General features: G+C 39.7%; 1 protein-coding gene and 1 long non-coding RNA gene across 2 annotated transcripts in view; one reads left to right on the forward strand and one right to left on the reverse strand.

Moving 5' to 3' along the window:
* KAT6B (lysine acetyltransferase 6B) overlaps positions 1 to 12,180 on the reverse strand; it is a 192,626-nt gene that overhangs the window by 137,451 nt on the left and 42,995 nt on the right. The window lies entirely within an intron of this gene.
* Positions 1 to 12,180, forward strand: part of LOC144243585 (uncharacterized) — a 28,639-nt gene that overhangs the window by 5,154 nt on the left and 11,305 nt on the right. The window contains exon 2 of the long non-coding RNA XR_013338686.1: positions 1,125 to 1,304. This is a non-coding gene — a long non-coding RNA (uncharacterized LOC144243585). The remainder of the gene's footprint in view (positions 1 to 1,124; positions 1,305 to 12,180) is intronic.

A 12,180-nucleotide genomic window follows, 5' to 3' on the forward strand; every position in this document is an offset into this window, starting at 1 on the left:
AATTAATTAATTAATTTTAAAAAAAAAGGAAAGGAAGGACTAGGGTAACAATCATCCTGGTTTTCCTAGGACTGTCCAGGTTATGGCGTGCCAAGTCCTGCATCCCAGGAAATCTCTTAGTCCTAGGCAAACCAGGACACTGGTCCCCATAGGTAAGATCCAGATGTTGGTAACTAAGATACTGTTGCCCTAAGAAAGAGTAGATACTGTGTAGACTAATACAAACAAACCCACCACCTTTTCCTTTGCATTTCTAACCAAGAAGACTAGACTTCTTGACCTCCCGGACTACCTGCAGCCATGAGACTGAGCTCAGGATAATGGGATATAAGCAGAAGCCCTTGGTGGGAAGGGGGTTGCCTCATTTCCTGATAAGAAGGAAAAGCCTCAGCAGGAGAAATCTTTTGCTGTTACCCTTGGCCCATTCCCTCTGTTTCCTGCTAGAACAGAGAAGTGATGTCTAGACATGAAGTTACTTTCTAAGAAGAACATGAGGAAAACCACTATGCTAAAGATGGTGAAGGGGAGCCAGGCACAGGCCCTTGGTCTGGATGAACACTGTGGCAGTGCGGGCAGCTGGCTATGCCAGCTTCAGAGTTACTCCACACGACTGCTGCAAGAGACAACAAACTCCCACATGTTCAATCTCCACTGAAGTTCTCCATTATTTGAGGTGGACATATTCCTAACTTACGTTATCTGTGAGACTTCTTAAGAGTCAGCAGGCCACTCCCAACCTAACAGTAGTCATGGAAAACAACTTAAAAAGAGTAAGCTGTTCTCGCTCTCTCTCTCTTTTTTTTTTTTTACAGCAGGTATGTATATTTTGCCAAGGAGGTTAACAAAAACAAAAACAAAAACAAAAAAGGCTCAGAGATGAATAAGGTTTGAGCCAGACATGGGATACGGGTATTTGCTCGGTATACAGTTGGGTTATTTTTTAAAAGCTGAAATGTGAACAGTTTGTTTTCCATGGTGATGAAATAGGTGTGAAACATCAAGTCTACAACCTCAAACTGGCACCTTCAAAGTGCCAGGTAGTTTTCTTGGAAATCTTCCAATTTGAACCAACAAATCCTTTTTCTCTTAAAGCTTCAAAAGATACTAATCTTTCCACTTGGCAGATGAGAAGACTGTGGCTCCACGATAAAGTAAAAGACCAAGAGTCACATAGTTCGAAGGTGGAGCAGCCAGCGTCCAAATCTAGTATCAGCTCAAAGACTCCCCCTGTCTCTGGCCCACGGATGTGGGGAATGGACTAGAATGTCCTGAAAGGTGCAACACTCTGCCTCAGTGAGGAGAGGGTAAGTCAAGGCTACACAGTGGCACATATAACTTTATTACAGTTTCTTTTTAAAAAATATTTTTCAAACAAGTTTGATTTTATTCTAAAGAGGCTTTACTCTCAAAGACTTAAAAATGTATATGTAGGGGCGCCTGGGTGGCTCAGTCAGTTAAGCGTCCGACTTCAGCTCAGGTCATGATCTCACCGTTCGTGGGTTCAAGCCCCAGGTCAGTCAGCTGACAGCTCAGGGACTGAAGCCTGCTTCGGATTCTGCCATCTCCCCCTCTCTCTGCCCCTCCCCCACTCGCACTATCTTAAAAATATTTATTTTATTAGAGAGAGAATGTGAGCATGGGGAGGGGGCAGAGAGACACACACACACACATACAGAATCCCAGGCAGGCCCCATGCTGATAGTACACAGCCCCACGCAGGGCTCAAACTCCTGAGTTGTGAGATCATGACCTGAGCTGAAACCAAGGGTCGGATACTTAACCAACTGAGCCATCCAGGTGCCCCCAAAAAGTAAAATTTCTGTTAAGATATTTACTAATATAGAGGGCTAGCTGCCTGGTGGCTAGTTAGCTCAGTTAGGTAGAATGTGGCAAGAACACCAACATCATGGGCTTGATCCCCAGAACAGGCCAAGAGGTAGCAATTTTTGTACTGGGAAAAAAAAAAAAAGATATTTACTAATACAATTATTACTTAAAGAGAACAGAATGAGAAGTAAAACTGCTCAGAATAGACAGTAATAACCCTGAAGGTCTGCATTCCCTGTTCTCTCCTCTGCAAACTTTCCCTCACAGACTCCTGGCTCTCAGAGCACACAACTCAGATTAGAAATGTCTCTGCATTTTGATTCATCCTCTCAACCCACACAGATGCTGTTCTTACCTCACTTAGCATCTCAATCCCTGCCTCTAATCTTTCCACCCCGAAATCAATGTTCCGCTCTTCCACCTGTGTTGTGCCTAAAATATAAATCCTTCCTCCTCTGCCTTAAAAGCCCATTTACAGGGGTTCCTGGATGGATGGCTCGGTCGGTTAAGTGTCCGACTTCGGCTCAGGTCACGATCTCATGGTTCTTAAGTTCCAGCCCCATGTATGGCTCTGTGCTGACAGCTCAGAGCCTGGTGCCCACTTTAAATTCTGTGTTTCCCTCTCTCTCTGCCCCTCTCCTGCTCATCCTCTGTGTGTGTGTCTCTCTCTCAAAAATAAATAAACAATAAAAAATTGTTTTAAGACTATTTACAAAATAAGGTCCTTTTTTATTTTCTGGACACAATTCTACCATCTTCACAGCTTCATCTTCCAACACACTTTCTCTAAGCCATACACTGTGTTGGGCCATCCGCTACTTAGCACTGGTCATAGACACAGTCTGATTACACTTCCAAAACTCGACTTGCTATTCCCTTTGCCTAGAACGCTCTCCCCATTTCTGGGCTATCTGGTATACGCTGACACTAAATTGCAACCTAAAAATTTCTCCCTCTGCAAAGCCTTCCCCAGCAAAACAAAATTCTCTTTTCTGCTCTCAAAGTAATTTGCACCCTACAAGCCTAGGCACTCAGCACACAACATTAGCATTAGCTGTATGGTTAGTTACTGATGCACCTTACAGACCCAGCTGACCACTATGTACTATATCCATATTAGGTACTCAGCGAATATGAAATATCTGATGAGTCGCTTATGTGATGAGTTAAGTGAACCCCACTCTTCCTGGAGTGGTTTTTTAAAGTAAAGAGTGGTGCCTTACTCATTTCTATATTCCTAGCACAGGCAAATCTGAGATGCCCAATAAATGTTTGCTAAACTTATTATCATCAAAGTGCCTTACAAAAACATTTCCATTGGAGCACCTGGTTGGCTCAGTCAGTAGAGCACGGGACTCTTGATCTAGGGGTATGAGTTTGAGCCCCATGTTGAGCGTGGGGCCTATTAAAATTAAAAACAAAAAACTGGGTGGTTCAGTTGGTTAAGCGTCCAACTTTGGCTCAGGTCATGATCTCAAGGCCCGAGAGTTCAAGTCCTGCATCAGGCTCTGTACTGACAGCTCAGAGCCTGAAGCCTGCTTCAGATTCTGTGTTTCCCTCTCTCTCTCTCTCAGCCCCTCCTCTGCTCATGTTCTCCTCCATCCCCCTCTCTCTCTCAAAAATAAACATCAAAAAGTTTTTTAAAACACATACACACACACAAAGAAAGCATCTTCATGGAGTTATGACATAATGGCACCCCTTTCTGTGAACTGAGAAATAGTATCATTCAAGGAAATTTTAATACATGTATTTCTGATTTGTCTGAAATTTTTCTTTTTATATAAACAGCATGCATGTATTATTTTTACAATCAGGTGTTTCCCTTTGGGGGAAGAGGAGAGAGGAGTGGGAAGAAAGACTGTCAACGGTATTACTCATTATTGACTATACAGGATTAGAATCCAAAATAAATTGTCTTTAAGTTCAGAAAAAGCAGGGAAAAAATTCTTTCTTCTTAAATTCCTATGCTTCCCTATCTGACAATGAAAATCTTAAAAACCACATCTTTCTCCTTTCTCCTTAGCTTCTAGGAGATTTAGAACTAAATTATTCATTCTAGACACAAGGTTGATCTGTTCTTTCATCTTAAGTATTTTTGATGATTTGAAAAACAAATTAGTATATTAAATATATTTTAATGACCTAAGTGACCTAAAATCATTTTGGGATGCAGGCATAGTATAACTACATATAATAGATGAAATTAGAGCCACTTAATGCAGCTCAATCAAAACTGCAGTAAAACCTTGAAAAAAAAATTAGTCATCTCTGAAATCTTGGCAAAATCATCATCCTTTTTCTAAATTATTTCAATACATTTTAATGAGCTTTTTCATTTCGATTGAGATCTTTAAACCATTAATATTTAAGCATCATTTAAAATCTTCCTTTGTAGGGGCGCCTGGGTGGTTCAGTCAGTTAAGCATCCAACTCTTAATTTCATCTCAGGTCATGATCTCATGGCTCGTGAGATGGAGCCCTGTGCTTACAGGATGGAGCCTGCTTGGGATTCTCTCTCTCCCTACCCCTCCCCTGTTCACGCTTGTTCTCTCTCTCTCTCTCTCTCTTTTTCTCTCTTTCAAAATAAAAACCATGAATAAGTAAATAAATTTTCCTTTGTAAATTATCAGGCTGCTCATATTGACACACAAAACCTCAGCTCTACATTATTCTGTTCACAGAAACCTTTCTGGTTAATGTAATTTTGCCTTGGAATAAAAAAAGTCTACTTAAATTGAGAAATAATTCCTTATGATAAATACAAAAGCACTAACTCCTCAAAATAAAACTCTGCCTCGGTACTTAGAGATGCCTAAGAAATAATACCACAAAAAAACAAAAAATAAAGATTAGCTTTTAATAAAACAAGTCTTTGTGTGAAAAAAAGTAATGTCAGTCACAAAGAAAGAACACTGCCATGTATCTTCCATATTCCCTACACGACAGAGCAGATATGCTCCTAAGTTGAAGCTTATTTTTCTACTGCCGTAGTAGAAACATGGGAGACACATTTACATTTTCAGGGCAATGTTGACATGAAGTTGCAAGTGTAAATATTTGTTCCCTTTTGGTTTATAAATTTCACTATGATAAAATTCTGTATATAGAACTACTAATTAAAAAGGAATCTATTTGCCTAGTACGGTGCTTGAGGTTGTATGTTTATTCGAGATGGATAAAATGGTACACACTAGTAAGGAATGGGAATTAGAATTTTGAACTTTATTGCTTTAACAAGTTCCTCTTGGAAAGGAAGAGTTCATTTGTCAGTTCTAAGAAGCTCCTTCAGATGATAATTTGTGTGAAGAGGTAGCAGTATAGTAAAAATTAATACCTCCTCCTGACTTTGAAAGGAAGGTTGAGATGTTATGAAGCAACAGCAAATGAAGTGTTTTAGAAAAAAGGAGACAATTTTCCATCACTTTGATTTTTAGGGTCAATTGATAACACCATTTAATGGCACTATAGTAACAAGGTCCCTCACTGCTCAAAACTGCTTTAATATGCAACTCAGGGAACCAGCTAAACAAAACTGATTATCTCATAACACGTTCAGATGAATAGCCAGCACTATTATTCTCTTTCTTCTTTACTAATCTGGAATCTAGACCTTAAGCCCAAAGTGATTTCTCATAATCACCACTGCCACAAACAAGTCACAATTATTAAGTTCTTACTACGTACCAGGGACTGTTTGAAGTACTTAGTTGTATTAACTAATTTAACTTACCAAACAGCTCTGTAAAATGAGTACTATTATCACAAAATGTATTAATTAAATAAAACATTTTAGAAGTTTAAAGCATATATATCTTACACAGAGGATTAAGTTCTCAAGATAAATTAACTTCTCTTACTGCTAGTAAGTCCAGGGCTCAAAAGTGGAGAGTCGATGCTACATAAATTGATATTAAGTCCTCCCCTCTCCTCTAGGCTCCTACATGGCTTTCCTCTGTCACTGATGCTCCTTTCTCTTACATGGCCTAGGAATCTGGCCTCAGGCCTCTACTCTTCTGATCTATACCCTTGCCCAGGTAAGCTTGGGTAAGCTCATCGGCCCCATTCCAGCTATACATTCATGGGTCTCAAGTTTGTATCTCTAGTTCAGACCTCTTACCCAAGATCCTGACTATCAAACTGACCACCTGGGTCTCTATCTGGATGTCCAATAGGCCTCTCAACTTCATGGCCAGATAGAGAACTATAGATTTCTTTTACTCCCAAATCACATTTGTTTAAGCTTCCAGCCTTCCCTACCAGTAAACAGCATCATTATCCATCCAGATTCATCCTTAAGCCCTTCCCTCTACATCCTACATCCAATTAAGTCCTGTTGGTTTTTATTCTCAAAAAATATCTTAAATCTGATCTCCTTTCCCTGCACTCTGCCTGGATTCCCACACTACAAATTCAAGGGCCAATTTTCTGTCCCTCTGATACCCTTGGCTTGTCTTCAACTCAAGGCTTTTGCCACAGCTGCTGCTTCTGCTTGGGATACTTTCCTGAGGCAAAGCTGCATCTTCAATTTCACCCAGGTCTGAACCTAAACATCACCTTCCCAGACCAGTCCTACTGAATCTTTAGAGCACCTATCACATAATATACAACTGAAGGAATCTTATGTTTGTACTTGGTAACACATTTAATGTAAGCTACTTGAGGGTCATGTCTGTCCTCCTCATTCCTATTGCCTAGAACAATGCCTGGCACAAAGCAAGCACTTTTAAGACTGAAAGTAGAGGATGGCTATGAAGTCAACTAAGAAAACACTGACTTATAGTCCATCAGTCATTAAAGAAATAAACAACACAAGACAGCCAACAGTAGCCACCCAAGTCAGTTTGTCTTTTGCTTTCTTATTCCCATGGGAACTGCAAGATCTCTGTTTACAACAATCCTCTGCATGACTTTCCAACTTCTGATTGTAACCCAAAGTAAAAAATACATTTTATATCATGACCCAGTATATATATATTTAACTGAAACAGAAGTTCCATGAGAAGTTATTTACCCTCCCTACGTGGGTAAGTACGTGTGTTATTTATTCAGTTTGTTTGCTTGTTTGTTTAATGATAGTAGCCCTTTATTTCATTGATTACATAACAATCTAATGGGCGAGAATTCAGTTTGAAGAGCACTAATCCCATTTTGGTTTTCTGGGTAAAGAAAGTAAATTTTCTGAAAGAAAGAAAGAGACAGAGAGAGAGAGAGAGAGAAAAGAAGGAAGGAAGAAGGAAGGTAGGGAGGGAGGGAAGAAGGAAGGAAGAAAGAAAGGCAGAAAGAAAAGGAAAGAAAAGACATTTTCTGCCTATATGTGCTAATTTCAAAGTAGTCACTTTACCTTCCTGGGCCTCCCCCTCACCCGTGAAATAAATTCCTATGGTAACTACCCATAGAGGGGCTGACTTGAGTAAAACAGACCGGGGTTGAACACACCTTAGGAAGGATAAGATTCTACTGGAATTCAGTCCATAAATATCAAAGAGCTCCAAAGGGCAACTTCTACCTCCCTCTCCTCCCCTTTCAATCGATTAGCATATTCTTGTCTGTTCCACCTCCAAAACACATTTCCCGATCTGTCCCCGTCTCTCCCTCTCCACTGTGAAACCCCAGTGCATGCAGCCATCATCCCAACGCCCTCCTGCAAGCCAGCGTGCCTCTCTCACCCCCATAACTTCTTCCATACCCAGCAGCTTCAGTGACCTTTAAAGTTTTATTTTAAAAAATGTTCAACTCTACAGAAAAGTTGCAAAATATTGCAATAAACACACATATGCCCTTAACAATTTGCCATCTCTGATTCCTCTTTTTTTACTGAACCATTTGAGAATAAACTACAAAGATCATGACCCTTCACCCCTCTTAAGAACAAGGATATTCTCTTCATAACAACATTAGATTATCAAATTCAGGACACTTAACGTTGATATAATACTATTATGTAATATTTGGTGTATAGTCAAATTCTGCCATTTGTCTTAATAATTCCTTTGAAAGAAAAACATTTTTTTTCCAGTCCAGAAACACACATTTCATTTCATTGTCATGTCTCTCAGTGATGTTAAAAACACAAATCAAACTGTATTGTTCCCCAGCTTTAAATTCTCTGCTGCCCTTCCCTGGGTCTCTTTGCTATAGCCACATGAGATGCCTTTTTCTTCCTCAAACACAAGTACTTCCCTCCTTGAGCTCTTCCCACAGCTGACCCCTTCTCATCCTTTCATATCTCCTCAGGAACTTTCCAGAGTATGATGTCCACAGCCTCACTCCTTGGTATTTCTCTCTCACATTGCTCTTGATTCCCTTCATGTCACTTAACAGTCTGTAATTACCTTGTTGGTTTATTTGCTTATCAACAACTGTCCAAGTAGAATAGAAATTCCATGAAAGCAGGGGTGTCTCTGGGAACAGTGCTTGGCTCAGAGTATGCACTCAATAAATATTTTTGAACGACTAAATGAAGGAATTAGTAAATAAGCTACTAAAAACATGAAGTGGTCATGTCAATGACATCCTGGGTAAGACTGCACACTGATAGATACAAGTCAATGAAGGCCCCTTCTCTTCCACAGGAAGGGCAATAGGTAGTATGTAGTCAGAACTGGGAGGGATTCAACATTAACCTCACCCTAAGGTGAGCACTGTGAAGGTTACGAAGGTGAGTAAGACCAAGATGGATTAGGAGTGCCTAGGTGGCTCAGTTGGTTGAGCATCCGACTTTGGCTCAGGACATGACCCCACAGTTCATGAGTTCGAGCCCCGCATCAGGCTTACTGTCGTCAGCACAGAGCCCACTTTGGATCCTCTATCCCCGACTCTCTCTGCCCCACCCCCACTCTGTCTCAAAAATAAACAAACATTAAAAAAAAAAAAAAAAAGACCAAGATGGTTCAGCACACCAGAACCCCGTAGTTTATAGTGTTGGAAAGATACACACCTTCAGCTTGAAAGAGAAGCCCACAGTGGTATTTAAAAAAAAAAAGAAGAAGAAGAAGACTGGTTTTAGAGTCAGAAGATGTGGTCTGACTCCTGTATATGTGTGTGTGTGACTCTACCTCTCTAGGCCTCAATTTTCTCATGTTTAGTGAGGATGTCTATTCCTTAGCCCATATGAGAGGACAGGGTGCTGCTGCAAGAGAGCGAGTACAGGCTCTTTAAACCTAAAAGGAAAATAGGCTCCTAAACGGAAACGAGGAGGAAGTAAATAAACTATGGCACACAACTGGGGCAACAGTAAATTATCCTTTAAAAAATTTGTTTGTTTATTTTGAGAGAGAGGGAAGGAAGGAAGGAGGAGGGGGCAGGGCAGAGAGAAACAGCAGAGTGAGTGATAAAAATAAGTTTAAGACATATTCCTGATCCTCAGAAAAATCTTTTAACAAAGTACAACATCCATTCATGATAAAAACCCTCAACAAAGTAGGTGTAAGAATCATACTTCAACATAATAAAGGCCATATATGAAAAACCCACAGTTAGCATCCTCCTTAAGGGGGAAAACACTGAGAGCTTTTCCCTAAGGTCAGGAACAAGACAAGGATGTCGTCCACTCTCAACACATTTATTCAACAGAATACTGAAAGTCCTAGCCCCAGCAATCAGGCGACAAAAAGAAATACAAGGCATCCAAACCACCAAGGAAGAAGTAAAACTTCCTCTGTTTGCAGATACCATGATACTTTACACAGAAAGCCCAGAAGACTCCACCAAAAAACTGCGAGAGCTGATTGTTTATCAGTAAAGTCACAGGACACAAAATCAACCTACATAATAGGCTGCATTTCTATACCAAGAATGAAGCAGTGGAAAGAAAAATTAACAAAAAATCCCATTTACAATTGCACCAAAAGTAATAAGATACCTAGGAATAAATCTAATCAAACAAGTGAAAGACTTAGACTCTGAAAACTATAAAACACTAACGAAAGAAACTGAAGACAACACAAACAAATGGAAAGACATCTGTCCCATGCTCATGGATTGGAAGAACAAATATTGTTTAAAATGTCCATATAAACTAAAGCCCAAATGTAAATTTATTGCAATCCCTATCAAAATGCCAACAACATATTTCATAGAACTAGAACAAAATAATCCTAAAATCTGTATGGAACCACAAAAGACCCCAAATAGCCAAAGCCAAATGATTAAAAATCTAAATGTGAGACCTAAAACCATAAAAATCCTAGAAGAGAGTACAGGCAGTACCTGCTCCGACACTGGCCCCAGCAACTTTTTTCTAGATTAGGGAAATAAACATAAAATTAAACTACCAGAACTACATCAAAACAAAAAGCTTCTGCACATTGAAGGAAACAATGAACAAAACTAAAAGGCAACTTGCTAAATGAGAGAAGATATTTGCAAATAACATATCTGATAAAGGGTTAGTATCCAAAATATATGAAGAACTGATACACCTCAACACCCAAAAACAAAATAATCCAATTAAAAAATGGGCAGAAGACATGAACACTTCTCCAAAGAAGACACACAAATGGCCACTACACACATGAAAAGATTCTCATCATCACTTATGAAGGAATGCAAATCAAAGCTATAATGAGATTATCACCTCACACCTATCAGAATGGCTAAAATAAAAAACACAAGAAACAACAAGGATGTTGGGCAAGGATGTGGAGAAAAAGGAACCTTCCTGCACTATTGGTGGAAATGCAAATTGGTACAGTCACTATAGAAATCAGTATAGAGGTTCCTCAAAAAGTTAAAAATAGAACTACCCTACCAGCCAGCAATCACACTACTATTTATCCAAAGAATACAATAACTAATTCAAACAATGTATGCACCCTTATGTTTATAGAAGCTTTATTACAACAGCCAAGATGTGGAAGCAGCCCAAGTATCCACGGACTGATGAACAGATAAAGAAGTACACACACACACAGTAGAAGAGTATTCAGCCATAAAAAGAATGATATCTTGTCATTTGCAACAACATGCATAGAGCCAGAGAGTATAATTCTAAGTGAAGTAAGTCAGTCAGAGAAAGACACATACCACATAATTTCACTGATATGTGGAATTTTAGAAACAAAGCAAATGAGCAAAGGAGGAAAAAAAGAGAAAGAAACCAAGAAACAGATTCTTAACTATAGAAAACAAACTGCCAGTTACCAAAGGAAGGGGGTGTGTGGGGGTGAAATAAGTGATATGGATTAAGGAGTGCACTTGTCATGATGAGTACCGGGTAATTAAAACAAAAACTTTTTAAATGTTAATTTAATTTAAATTTTTAAAAAAGACATGGTCTCCATCTCTATTACATTACAACTAGCCCATAACGTCAAGGCCCACCAAACTGAGGCAGACAGACAAGAAAGAGCACTAATGCTACAATGGTTCAGAAGAGGAGAAATTACTAGAGGTGAGGAGGCTGTAAAAGAAGGGGAATAAGTTCTCACTGCAGGAAAAAAAAAAAAATTCTGTAACTACATATGGCAACAAATGTTAACTAGACTTGTTGGGGTGACCATTTCATAATAGACACAAATATGGCATTGTTATGTTGTGTACACCTGAAACTAATATAATGTTGTATGACAATTATACCTCAGTTAAAAGAAATAAGCAGCAGAAGTGGCAAAAAGGCTGCTAGGATGTTATGGCCATGTAACATGTGGCCACGTGAGGGGTGTATCTCTGCTACTTAATACTAGTGGTAGTTTTCTTCTAGTGCTGCTGGTTCTGGTCTCGGCCTGACGCACACATCCATGCACTGACACCGCCAGGACAGGAGGCATGTATAACTTCTGGTTGAATGTGCAGCACAGGTTCCGGAGCAAGTGGTTACTTGGCAAACACTCTGCTACATGGATCATGACATAGGACAGTACAAAGGAGAGAGAAGGGCTGTGGAAGAATCCACAGGAGCACGAGGAGAAGAAGGAACTTACAGAAGGAGCAAGCAAGCCCTGGCAGCAGAGACACAGGGAACAGAGCTTGAAGAACTGAAGAGAAGGGTGATTGAGATTAACGCCTGTTTCCATTTGCTTTCCAATAACTCAAAGACTGATCTTCACCACAATGTTCAAAACTAGTTTTTAAAACGTCAAACATTAAAAATGAATTTTGGGGGTAACTGGGTGGCTCAGTTAAGCATCAACTCTTGGTATCGGCTCAGGTCATGATCTCACAGTTCGTGGATTTGGGCCCCCAAGTCAGGCTCTGCGCTGACAGGGTGGGGCCTCCTCAGGATTCTCTCTCTGCCCCTCCCCCACTCACACTATCTCTGTCTCAAAATAAATAAACTTAAAGAAAAAGAAGACTTTTGTTTTTATTTGACTCCATTTTTTTTTTTCCATCTGCAGATATCTACAGATTATC

The sequence above is a fragment of the Crocuta crocuta genome, unplaced genomic scaffold, assembly GCF_008692635.1.
Source record: "Crocuta crocuta isolate KB4526 unplaced genomic scaffold, BGI_CrCroc_1.0 scaffold167, whole genome shotgun sequence".
In the NCBI taxonomy this organism is placed as follows: domain Eukaryota; kingdom Metazoa; phylum Chordata; class Mammalia; order Carnivora; family Hyaenidae; genus Crocuta; species Crocuta crocuta.